Source organism: Gracilinanus agilis, chromosome 3, assembly GCF_016433145.1.
Source record: "Gracilinanus agilis isolate LMUSP501 chromosome 3, AgileGrace, whole genome shotgun sequence".
Classification (NCBI taxonomy): Eukaryota; Metazoa; Chordata; class Mammalia; order Didelphimorphia; family Didelphidae; genus Gracilinanus; species Gracilinanus agilis.
Genome location: NC_058132.1, coordinates 6,295,027 through 6,308,638, shown reverse-complemented (window position 1 = coordinate 6,308,638; position 13,612 = coordinate 6,295,027). Strand labels below are relative to the sequence as shown.

Here is a 13,612-nt window from a genome sequence, read left to right as displayed (position 1 = left end):
TCCTAAGATTAGAGCTGCATCTAAAAATCTTTCCACACTGTTTACATTCATAAGGTCTCTCTCCAGTGTGGATTCTCTGATGTATAGCAAGATTGCACTTCTGTATGAAAGTCTTTCCACAGTATTTACATTCATAAGGTCTCTCTCCAGTGTGGATTCTCTGATGTCTGGCAAGAGTGCATCTCTGTGTGAAAGCCTTTCCACAATGTTTACATTCATAAGGTCTCTCTCCAGTGTGGATTCTCTGATGTGCAGCAAGACGGCTCCTCCGAGTGAAAGCCTTTCTACATTCTTTACATTTGTAAGGTTTCTCTCCAGTGTGGATTCTGTGATGTTTAGCAAGATTGCCCCTCTGTGTGAAAGCTTTTCCACATTCTTTACATTCATAAGGTTTCTCTCCAGTGTGGATTCTCTGGTGTTTGGCAAGAGAGCCCCTCTCTGTGAAAGCCTCTCCACATTGTTTGCATTCATAACGTTTCTCTTTACAGTGCATTTGATATGCAGCAAGGTCAGAGTTCTGACAGAAAGGTCGCCCACCTTTACTACTCACAGAAACCATCTCTATACTTTTACTATATGGATGTCTAATGAGGTCTAAACTCCAGTCAAAGGCCATTCCCCCTAAGTTACCTTGATACAAGGGCATTTCAGGAGGTTCCTGAGCCGACTGAATAAGTTCTAGTTCTGAAGGAAAGCATTTCCTGTATTCACTATCCTGACAACAATCATTTCCTGAGCTCAATTTCATATGCTGATTTAGGATTGAATATTGGCTGAATTCCTCTGCAGTTTCATCAAATTCACTGTTACTCTTTAGATTTTTATTTCCCTTGATATTAGAATTACAGATTTCTCTCAAAATGAGGTCAGAGAGACCCTCATTCAGGTATCTTTGTGGGCCAGGTCCTTCCACCAAAACGCTCAGCTTTGTAGACATCTCCTTCACTTCAAAATTAGTCTCTGCCTCTGAACAAAGCAAAAAATGATATAAACAGAAAAGGAAGGACACACACAAAAGAAATCTAAGTTGGTTCCTCTGATAGCAGAAAGTAACCTGATTTTTATTCTACTTTCCCAAGCAAAAAAGGAGTTTTCAAACATAAATAAGCAAAGCAGTCTTTGGATGTGCCATTTAAATACATCTGCAAGATAGGATGATTTTAGAAATAACTTTCACAAACAATAACAATGAAATCTCACAACAGACCTGTGACTCAGGCAGGCCCAAGATCCTCATCACACTTCACAACTCGGGTTATGAGTTTAGAATGGAGGAATGATCTGTCCAATCTCCCTGCAGCTAGACTACAACTCTAACTCTGTACCTGAGCATGCTTTGTCCACAGGATTGGACAGTCTTTCTCCATTGCCCCTTCTATCTTTCCTAAAAAGTCAATTGCCAATTATTATTATAATTGTGTGATTCTCAGGTAACATTATCTTCCAGATATTCTGTTCTCATCATTTTGGATCATTCTTGGTATTGGACCATTCTATCACAAGGTCATTCTTGGTAAATTTTTCATGCTAAGCAGGGAAACTACTTCACTTTATCTCTTATGCAGTAATTTTCAAAGTGGAATATAAGTTTTCTTCTTTCCCCTACAGAGTCAAATATATTCTGCTATTTAATGCAGATATACTAAATAGTCATCTTATTTTATGAATTACCACATATTATATCTCATACTCTATACTGAGGCCATCATCCATCTCTCAGGAAATGAACAGTGTGATTCAGTGTTGGTCTGCCAGCCCCAAGATTGCACTCTCTTCACTACAACAGATAAAAGATTTTTGCGATAATAAGTCTTATATATCTGCTTTTATTTCACTCACCTGGACAGGCGCTCCTTGGGCTTTTTTGCTCTTGTAGCCATGGTGATTCCCCTTGCAGAAAACAGAAGATAAAATTTTCTCTAGGAACTGGAAGCCCTGGGCATAAGAAAGAAGGAAGGGATCAAGAGAGAAAAATAAAAAATATGGTCCTCTTAACAGAAAGGGGGCATGGAAGTATATAAATGGAGATTTTGAACCTTGGTCTTCATCCCCCATAAGTCCCTCAGTATTTCCCAAAATTCCTTTTACTTTTTCCTGAGCCTCCACATTTGCGTGGTGACATTATTGTTTTATAAGTTCTGTAGCTCCTCCCTCTTCCTCTCTTCTTCACGAGCATGGTTGAAGTTACATTAGAACCTTTTCACTCTAGTGTTTATGTTAGTTTAATATAAATAAAACTTTATAAAATATAATACCTAGCTCTTGTATATTAATTTTATGATCCACAAAAGCAAGGCCTATAGGATGATTTCTGAATTTAGAACTTAGTAGGACTCCTTTGCCTATTTTGCCATACTTTAAATAGTACTGGAATTAATTGTTCATTAAATGTTGGGCAGAATTTACTTGTGAATCCATTTGGTGCTGGGGGTTTTTTCTTAGGGACTTTGTTGATGGCTTCTTTCATTTCTTTTTCTGAGATGGTCTTATTAAAGTTTTCTATTTCCTCTTTTGTTAATCAGGACAACTTATGTTTTTGTAAATATATACCCATTTCACCTAGATTGAGAATTTATTGTCATAAAACAGCTCCTAATGCTTTACTTTCCTCTTGTTATGAGCAAGATTAGATTAGCTAGTTATTAGGTATTGATTATATATTGATTAGGAAGTACCTAGCAGGAAGGAGCTGGAGCTGGGAATTCCAGGTTGGAATGAAGAAGGAGGAAGTCTATCTGTGTTCCGTGTGTGGACTCCATTAGTGGTAGGCAAAAACTGTTGCCAGCCTGGGAGAACTCAGAGCAAAGGACACCTTGCATCCTGTTTTTCCCCTGGGATCCTGTGTGGTGTGGCATTTAAGGAAAGAACAAGAGAAGAGGACAGTGCTTCAAGCAAAACCCTTACTGCTTAGTTCCTGAGACAACTGTAGCTCCTGGCATCCAGACATCATCAGTGGATTGCAGTAAGAAATCCCAAAGCCACAAAAGCCCCAGCTGTACTCAAACCTGGCAGGTTCCAGGTTTGAGGCAGAAACCCAGAGACTCTAGGTATAGCTCCTTGGGCCCTGTTAGTTAGATAGTTTAAATTAGTGTAGTGAATAAGTCCTTCCTTGTCCCTTTGGGTTTTGTTAATAGGTGTTAAGATTTTAGAGTAGTCATTCCTATCCCTCCTTTTAGTTGTTTCTAATTAAAACCCAATTTCACCTTGTTACCTTGTCAGTTAATTCAAGGCCTCTGGCCAGAGTGACAGTTGGTTGTTATTTTTCCAGTTGGGAGTGGTGTAGCTGTACAAGACTTCAGTGATCAGTTTTAGTCTCTCTTACATCCCAGAGAGTGTTCCCACAAACCCCATAGTTGATTTTTAATATCCCTGGTGACCCCATTACTTATATTATCTTACACTCTTCATTGGAAGTAAATTCACCCATTTCAATTTTGATGCTGGCAATTAGATTCTCTTCTTTCCTTTTTTACATCAAATTAACCAATGTTTTATTTTATTATTTTTTTCCTTAGAAAACAAACTTCTAGACTTGTTTTATTAGTCCAATACTTCTCTTTCAGTTTTATTAATTTCGCCTTTTGTTTTTTTGGATTTCCAATTTACTTTTACTTGGAGATTTTTAATTTGTTCTTTTCTAGATTGTTTTAGTTGCATTCCCAATTTATTTATCTTTTTTTCCATCTATCTAACTAATATAATCATTCCAGGATATAAAATTCCCTCCTCTCCCCAGGACTGCTTTGGCTATATCCCATAACTCATGCTCTTACTTTCCCCTTCACCCCCCCCCGACCTCCTCATCCCCATGGCTGATGCGTATTTCCACTGGTTTTAACACGTGTCATTGATCAAGATCTATTTCCAAATTGTTGATAGTTGCATTGGTGTGGTAGTTTCAAGTCTACATCCCCAATCATGTCCGCCTCAACCCATGTGTTCAAGCAGTTGCTTTTCTTCTGTGTTTCCACTCCTGCAGTTTTTCCTCTGAGTGTGGGTAGCGTTCTTTTCCATAAGTCCCTCAGAATTGTCCTGGGTCACTGCATTGCTGCTAGTACAGAAGTCCATTACATTTGATTTTACCACAGTATATCAGTCTCTGTGTACAATGTTCTTCTGGCTCTGCTCCTTTCGCTCTGCATCAATTCCTGGAGGTCTTTCCAGTTCACATGGAATTCCTCCAGTTTATTATTCCTTTGAGCACAATAGTATTCCATCACCAGCATATACCACAATTTGTTCAGCCATTCCCCAATTGAAGGACATACCCTCCTTTTCCAGTTTTTTGCCACCACAAAAAGCGCAGCTATAAATACTTTCATGCAAGTCTGTTTATCTATGATCTCTTTGGGGTACAAACCCAACAATGGTATGGCTGGATCAAAGGGCAGGCATTCTTTCATAGTCCTTTGAGCATAGTTCCAAATTGCCAGCCAGAATGGTTGGATCAGTTCACAACTCCACCAGCAATGTATTAATGTCCCAATTTTGCCATATCCCCTCCAACATTCATTACTCTCCCCTTCTTTCATTTTAGCCAATCTGCTAGGTGTGAGGTGATACCTCAGAGTTGTTTTGATTTGCATTTCTCTAATTATTAGAGATTTGGAACACTTTCTCATGTACTTATTGATACTTTTGATTTCTTTACCTGAAAATTGCCTATTCATGTCTCTTGCTCATTTATCAATTGGAGAATGGCTTGATTTTTTATACAAGTAGTTTAACTCTTTGTATATTTGAGTAATTAGACCCCTGTCAGAGTTTTTTGTTATAAAGATTTTTTCCCAATTTGTTGTTTCCCTTCTGATTTTGGCTACATTGTTTTGGTTTGTACAAAAGCTTTTTAGTTTGATATAATCAAAATCATTTATTTTACATTTTGTAATTTTCTCTAACTCTTGCTTGGTTTTAAAATCTTTCCTTTCCCAGAGATCTGACAGGTATACTATTTTGTGTTCACTTAACTTATAGTTTCCCTCTTTATATTTAAGTCATTCACCCATTCTGAATTTATCTTGGCGTAGGGTGTGAGATGTTGATCTAAACCTAATCTCTCCCATATTCCAAATTTCCCAACAGTTTTTGTCAAATAGTGGATTTTTGTCCTAAAAGTTGGGCTCTTTGGGTTTATCATACACTGTCTTGCTGATGTCACTTATCCCAAGTCTATTCCACTGATCCTCCCTTCTGTCTCTTAGCCAGTACCATAACATTTTGATGACCGCTGCTTTATAATGCAGTTTAATATCTGGTACTGCTAGGTCCCCTTCCTTCACATTAAACCCTTACCTTCCATCTTGGAGTCAATACTGTGTATTGGCTCAAAGGCACAAGAGTGGTAAGGGTAGGTAATAGGGGTCAAGTGACTTGCCCAGGGACATACAGCTGGGAAGTGTCTGAGGCCAGATTTGAACCTAGGATCTCCCATTTCTAGGCCTGGCTCTCAATCCACTGAGCTATCCAGCTGCCCCCTATCCCATAACTTTTGATATATTGTCTCCTCACTCTTTTTTTATGAAATCATTGACTTTCCATAATTTGTTGATCAACTCATTTTAAAAATTTAGATTGTTCGGTTTCCAATACATTTTTAATTTGTCTTTCCATGGACTCTTATTGATTATACTTTTTAAATGCATTATGATCTGAAAAGGACTCATTTATTATTTCTGCTTTTTTGTGTTTCATTGTGAAGTTTTTATGACCTAGTACATGGCTAATTTTTCTTATGTTCCATGTGCTGCTGAAAAGAAAATATTTTTTTTTCACTCCATTCATTTTTCACTAGATAGCTATTAAATGTTAACTTTTCTATAATTGCATTTACTTCCTTCACTCCTTCCTTGTTTATTTTTTGGTTAGATTTATCTAGTTCTGATTGGGGAAGGTTGACATCCCCCACCATTTAATTTTTTTTTTAAACCCTTGTACTTCGGTGTATTGTCTCATAGGTGGAAGATTGGCAAGGGTGGGCAATGGGAGTCAAGTGACTTGCCCAGGGTCACACAGCTGGGAAGTGGCTGAGGCCGGGTTTGAACCTAGGACCTCCTGTCTCTAGGCCTGACTCTCACTCCACTGAGCTACCCAGCTGCCCTCCCCCCACCACCACCATTTAATTTTACTGCCAATTTTCTCCTTATTTTCCCGTAGTTTCTACTTTAAAAATCTGAAGCTACACCACTTGGTGCATATATGTTAAATACTAATATTGTCTCATTGTCTATACTACCTTTTGTCAAGATGTAATTACCATCCTTATCTCTTTAAACCTGATCAATTTTTGCTTTAGCTTTGTATGAGATTATAATTGCTATTCCTGCTTTTCTTATTTTAGTTGAAGCACAATAGGTTCTGTTCTATCCCCCTACTTTACTCTGTTTATGTCTACTTGTATATGTCAAATGTGTTTCTAATAAACAACTTATCATAGGCTTCAGGTTTTTAATCCACTCTGCTATCTGCTTCTGTTTTAGGGCTATGTTTATCCCATTTACAACCACAGTTATGATTACCATCACTGTATATCTTGTTTTTGTCTTTTAACCCTGTATTTCTCCTTTCGCTGTCCCTCCACGTTTCGCTTTTAATCACTCCCCACACTTCTCCTTCCTTAAAGTTCCCATTCACACCAACACACTTCTTATTCTCCTCCTACTTTTCCATACAGCCTTTTAATCACTACCCCTGTTCCACCTCCCTTATAATATTCTCTTTCCTCCATCACTTTTCTTATTCTCCTTCTATTTCTCTATATAGAGTAAGATAAGATTCTATACCCTGATCAGTCTGGCTAGTATTTCCTCTCTGAGCAGATTCTAATGAGAATTAGTTTTACTGATTATCTATCTCCACCCTCAGCCTCCCCTCCACTGGAATAGTTTTTCTTTCTATGCTTCTTATATTTAACACAATTTACCTTGTTTTACCTCTCACTTCCTTTTTCTCTCAGTGCTATCCTTTTTCACCCCTTGATTGTTTTCTTTTCTATAACTACCTAATCAGTTCAGCACCACATCCTCACTGAGTCCTATAAATTTCTTATTTATCTTTTTATGCTTTTCTTGAATTTTGTATTCGGACATCTACCTTTTTGTTTTGGTCTGTTCTTTGCATCAGGAATGCTTGGACATCCCTTATTTTGCTAAATAATCATTTTCTACCCAGAAGGAATATAGTCAATCTTGATGGGTGGATGATTTATGGTTGTAAACCAGTTTCCGTGGCTTCCAGAATATCATATTCCAAGCATTCTGATCCTTTAACGTAGAAACTGCCAGATCTTGTATAATCTACACTAGCGCTCCATGATACTTTAATTATTTTTTTTCAGACTTAGTGCAGGTCTTTTTTATTCACCTGAGAGTTCTTTAATTTGACTATAATATTCCTGGGAGTTGTCATTTTGGGATTTATTGTAGGAGGTAATCTGTGGATTCATTCAATTTCTCTTTTAACCTCTGATTCAAGAATATCAAGGCAGGTTTCTTGGATAATTTCTTCTAATATGACATCTAGACTTGGGGAGGGGTAATAATATTTAGATTATCTTTGGATCTATTTTCCAGGTCAGTTGTTTTTTCAGTGAAGTATTTCATATTTTCTTGTATTTTTAAATTCTTTTGATTTTATTTTGTTGTCTCATGAAGTTATTAGCTTCTATATGCCCAAGTCTAACTTATTTTGTTGATTTATTTTATTTAAAACCCTTACCTTTTGCTTTAGAATGATGTATTGGTTCCAAGGCAGAAGACTGGTATGGGCTAGGCCACTGATGGTGAACCGTTTACAGATGGAGTGCCAGGCCTCGCCACCTCTTCCACTAACCATTTGCCTGCCCATCACCCCCCAGGGACTGCATGCCCTGCCCCGCCCTACCACCAAGTGTCAGGTGCACCCCACTCAAAGCCCTTACCTCACACAGGGGAGGGAGAAAGTGCTCCCATTGGACTGCTGGGTGGGTGAAATGAGGAATGTCCTCAGTGAGGAGAAAGGAGGAGGAGTGATGCCCAAGCAATCTACTCCCCTCTAGCTCTGCCACCTGTGAACTGTACACCTCATCCCCTGTGAACTCCTATTGGGCTGCTGGGCAGAGAGGGGTGGGGGATGTGAAAAGATGTCATTAGACACAGTGGAGAAGGGGAAGGGAGCAGCTCCTCCTGAGTTCCTCTGTTTTTCTAGTAACCAACTGTGGGGAAGCGGAGGGGGAGGAGGAGGGTGACCATGTGCCCACAGAGAATACTAAGGGTGCCATCTTTGGCACACGTGGCAAAGGTTCAGCATCAGTGGCCTAGTGTATAATTTTCATAAAATCAAGATTTAAAAAAATTTTGAGAGAAATTTAAGGGAAAGAAGCCCGCTAACCCCTCAAATCAAGAAAGTGAACTATTTAGAGAAAGTGCCATAAAGAAACCTACGTTGCATCAGAAGATCCAGAATGAACTTTGGCATAAAACTAATTGAACTAAAGGGGGTTGAACACATTTATTCTGAATGTAAACTCTTATGCCAAAGAGGATTGCCCCCTCATTGGCTTTTTGTCAATGCACCTAGCAAATATTGGTTCTGCACTCTCTCTCTCTCTCCTATTTCCCTCTTATCTCCAATTATTGTAGTTTCCTCGTAGAAAGCTCAACATTGTATGCACCTTTAGCTAGAAGATCTTTAGAGGTATAAGCTAGTTATGTTAAATGATTCATTGGGGAGACTAGTCTCTCAAAGAATCACAGGGGGGATTGTGAAGCTAGAAATAACTCTCCCCATGTCTCTTTTTAGGTAATCAAATCAAGAACTCAAAGCACCCCTACTTACCATTAAGTATGAGAGTTCATAAGTCACTTACTAGAGTAAGTGACAACTTCAAAGGCCACTGTCCCCTCCTTGGGGCAGGGCTAAGCAAACTGAAAAACTACCATTGGTTTCTGTGAAGGGGAAGTGACAGGAAGTGACAGGAGGTGATGTGAAAAAAAAAGAGGTATAAAAAGAGACAAACATGGTCTAGCATTCTATATCTTCCTGGTATTTGGAGAGATTGGTTCCGGAGATTCCTTTTCTGGCTTGAAGGAGACCTTTTCCCTGGATCCTGTGTCAGCTTGCTGGGTAAATGACTGAGATTCCTGCCATGGCTTTGGAGGAGGCTGTGTTGGTAGAACCCTGGCTGAAGACACCACTGGGAAATCCACATACTGGGAAATCTACACTGAGACAGAGTCTTGGGGAATCACTGCTGGGGCTGAGCCTGGCTTCACAGAAGGGCTGGTAGGCTTATTAGAATTTGTCTCTTTAGTTACATATTTCCATTTTTGCTCTTTACACCTCTTTGTAAATAAAGCTTCTATAAGTCATTTTGACTTAAGCTATAATATTTTAAAATCAGCAACCACAATATTATTTTAGAATATTCTCATATTTAACATAAAACCTAAATTTAAACTGTTACACTAGGCAATGGGGGTTAAATGACTTGCCCAAAGTCACACAGCTAGGGGTGCCTATGGCCCAGTTTATACCTAGGACCTCTCATCTCTAGGCCTGGCTCTCAACCCAATGAGGTACTCAGCTGGCACACCCCTCCCATTCTAATTTTAAAAGAATGATTTTCTTCCATGACCCTTTGACCCTCCTTTTCCATTTGCTCCACTTACTTTTCCTGAAACTCTTTTCTACACTGGATTTTTCAACCTCTTTTTTCAGTTGTTCAACTCTACTTTTTATTGAACTCTTTTCTTCATTGAATTTTTCTGCTTCTTTTTGCCAATTGAACAATTTTGCTTTTTCAGCTGTTATTTACTTTTTGTAATTACTTTCATTTGTTTTCCCCATTTTTCTTCTACTTCTCTCATTTAATTTTTGAATTCCTTTTTGAACTCTTCCAGCACCTGAGAACCATTCCCATTATCATCTGAAGTTCTGCATGTGGCTACTTTTCTATCCCAACCCCCATCTGAATGTGTGCCTTGCTCTTTTTTGTCTCCTTAGACATTTTCTATGCCTAGATGTTTCTTTTGCTGTTTGCTCATTTTCCTAGACTTTTCTTTTTTTACTTTGACCTCTATCTCAAAGTTGGCTCTGTTCTCAGGGTAGAGGGGACATTCTCTTAAACTTCAGTTTTTCCTTGCTAATCCTCTTAGCTGTAGTTCTGATTTTCTACAAGTTACATATCTTCCTAGGTCCGTGATAGAGAACCTATGTCACGGGTGGCAAAGATGGCATGTAGAGGTCTCTCCATGGACATGAGCAGCCTCAGCCCCAGATTTGGCCATGCTCCTTCAATTCCCTCACCCCCCCCAAGTTCTCCTTTTGTAAGCAAAGAAGTGATTGAAGTCCTGACCCTCCTGAATGCACTGATCCTAATTAAAATAACTCCCTGAGCAAATCTAGGGCTGAGCCCCATTAACTAAGCCCTATGGGAATATGCTAATCAGATCTTTCATAATCCTTCAAAGGAGGATGGAGAGGAAATCAGCCCAAATGGAGGGGTCAAACCAGATAACACCTCAATGGGAAGGTCTCCCTCAAGCAATTCTACCCACTCCCACCATTGTAAAACTGGAAGGGCAAAATACGTAGACTCATGTCTCTCCATTAAACCCTTTATCCTCCCAAAAAAAGGTGGTAGAATAGGAGGTGGGGACACTTATTCCTGTGAGCAGGTGGAAAACCTCAAATATCTCTTTCACAGCAGAAAAAAACAGGTGCAGGACACTTTGGAATAAGCTGACCCCTCCTCCTCTCTCTTTTATTATCATAATTCCTCCTATTGATACATGTTGCTTTAACTCTTAACGCTTTGACCCTGTGACTATCCTGCTCCTTACATTCTGGGTCTTCTCCTGGTTCTGAACTATAGTAGTAGCTAAAGCAAGTCTCTCAGACTCTTGGGTATACAAGAAACACCCACAAAGCAAGAAAATCCCTGGCCCCTAGCCAGTGGTCTCAGTGCCTCAAAGTCCTATCAAATGCCTGAGGCTTCCTTCACATCCTCTCTGGTTCTAGTGGCAGTCTTTCAGTTTTACTGAATATCCCCAGGCCCACCACATGGGGATGATGCTCATTTGGGGTGGATGTGATAATCAAGACTCCTTCTGGTATAAGTGCTTTGATAAGGCTTGTGTCATTGCCCTTTTTCCTTTTAATGACTCATGCACTGTGTAGAAATCACACTGGGAACCCTGTCACCTCCAGGAAGGGAATGACAATGTAGTCCTCTAATTATACATATTGGTATCCTAATGTAACATTGGTGCCATGCCTCTGCTGGCTGCCATTGGCACAAATTTTGGAGGTTGGATGAGGCATGGCACAGGGTCCCTAGAAAGTTCCAAAAGGTTCCCCATCACTGTCCTAGGTAGTATCATGGCCTGTGGCCTGGGTACTCAGAAAGCTGCTTGATTTACTCTCCTCAGCAGACTCCTGATGGCTTGCAGGGCTCAGATAACTGGGAGCTACTTTGCCCTGGGGTCAGAGGCTTCACCACAGGCTTGAACTGGCCAAGTGACGCTGGGGCCTCACTACAGCCTTGTGCAAGGCCTTTGTATTTGAAGGGGTGGGTGAGGGGTGCTCTAATAACATAGGCTTAAGAAGGGTCCCCGGACCTCAAATTTGGCTTGCGCCCAGGTTCAGAACCCGGAGTAGTAAGGTTAAGGTCCTGTTATTAGTCAATTCAGTGCAGCCCTGATATTTAATAAAACTATGAAGATCTGAGGTTGATTTGAAACTACTGCCTAAAAGCTCCACGGAAAGGATATGGAATTCTGTGAAAGGCTGAATGCCCTAGTAATAGTTCCTAAGGAATCAATTGGCCTTGATGAAACTAGGAAGTTGTTTTAACTTTCTGGGACCTTAATGGTATTTATTATACAAGCACAAGCTTGATCTTGAAGTATTTGGATCAGCTAGGCTTGTACCAAGATCTTACTGTGATGATAAAGAGACGATGATTTGTCCAAAATAAGGTAGGCTACCAGCTTCATGAGTAAGGGCTGTCAGAGGTTTGTTGATTTAACAGGGTTCATTAGATAAATTGAAGGGAAAGGAAATTGGGAGATGGGAAGAGAGGGAATTAGGTGGACCCTATTGAGCCTTTAATCTATAAAAATATGATATAAATTAGGATGGTATATAAATAGAATTTTGCCTAGGTGCTGAGTCCAGGAGACTTTGAGAATCTCCCCTGGCTCAGAAGCTGTAACAGATTTTGTTAATGTGGATGATGTAATCTTGATGAAATAATCTTGTTAGATGATTAAGGCTTAATAGTCTTAACAATAATAAAGTGATTGATATAATTAGCAAAGTAGCCAAACCTTGCCTGTCTATATCAATCTACCCTCCTCCTGGGGCCCAGATAGTAGATAACTTCCTGCCTTTCTAACACAGAGAAAGTGAGTCAGAGGGACCTCTGCCCTCTGTATTTATAGGGAAAATTCCAACTGTCGCCTGGCATGTGCCAGCTCCTGCCTTCTGCCAGATTCTTTGTTCCACGGAGGTAAAACTGCTATTTGCACATCCAAAATGGCTGCCATTTTGCAAGGCATAACAACTGTCTGCACTCCTGTGTGTGTAGTTTCATTTCCAGTTCCCTCTTATCTACCAAAATAGATCCTTTCTGCTTAACTTTCAAGTTGTTTTCCTCAGGAGAGACACCTCACTCTTATCCATGTTCATTATATGACTCTTGATATTTAAAAGCACATTTTAAGGTTGCTTTGAGATTCTCAGGGTGGCTCCAGCTTTTGCTTCTACTATGCCACCTACTTGGTTCCCACTCCCACATTAATAATTAATAAGAAATCTTTTCTAAAGACTAGACCCATCCCAATGGGGAAGGAGCTGCCTTGGCAGGTAGAGGGTTCCCTTCAATGCTCACCTTCAAGGAAAAGCTGCCTGGGTATAAACAGAGATTTTGCATGCAAAATTCAGGTCTAATTAGAGGGTGGATTAGATGACTTCTGAGATTTAGCTTGTAAATGTATGACACTGGTTTAAATTTTCACCTAAAGCTATCTAAAACAGAGGAGAAACTTTCAGAAGCAAGAAAGAAAAGTCTCAGCTTCCCATCACAAAATCTAAAGACATTTTTTTTTAATTTTTTATAATAAACACGAAGGTTGAGAACCCTGTGCAGAGATCAGGTCTTCTGCTTTTCTAACCATGGACAAAGGCTCAAAATCTTGTACATTTGGCTTGGAATGGAGACACTGCCTTACTGGCAGATTCAGACTTAAAAGAAGAAATGATCCTTACCCACAGAGAGTAGATTCTGTGCATTCTCCAGCATGACCTCCAGGTACAGCTCTTTCTGAGAATGGCCCAACAGGCCCCACTCCTCCTGGGTGAAGTCCACAGCCACATCCTTGAATGTTATTGACCCCTAAACCAGCAAAAGTCACAAGAGTTAGAGCTGAACTTTCAGAATTCATCTAGTACAAACCTCATCAACTCACTAAAGGAAACTGAAGCACAGAAGGCATTTACTCAAACTCCTAACCCTGAAGAGTATCAGAGCCAGCACTGGTGACCAGTCATTCAGAGCCCAGTGGAATACAGACAATGGCACTTTGTGTCTGAACTGAGTATCATGTTGTGAAGAGTAAAATCTGGAGAAGTGTCT

General features: G+C 39.8%; 1 long non-coding RNA gene across 1 annotated transcript; it reads right to left on the bottom strand.

Moving 5' to 3' along the window:
* Positions 1 to 353: 353 nt before the first annotated feature.
* On the bottom strand, positions 354 to 13,285 carry LOC123239791. The gene is made up of 3 exons (XR_006505741.1): positions 13,246 to 13,285; positions 1,840 to 1,935; positions 354 to 966 (listed from the first exon to the last, which is right to left on the bottom strand). It is a non-coding gene; the product is annotated as an uncharacterized LOC123239791 (long non-coding RNA).
* Between the last annotated feature and the right edge of the window lie 327 nt (positions 13,286 to 13,612).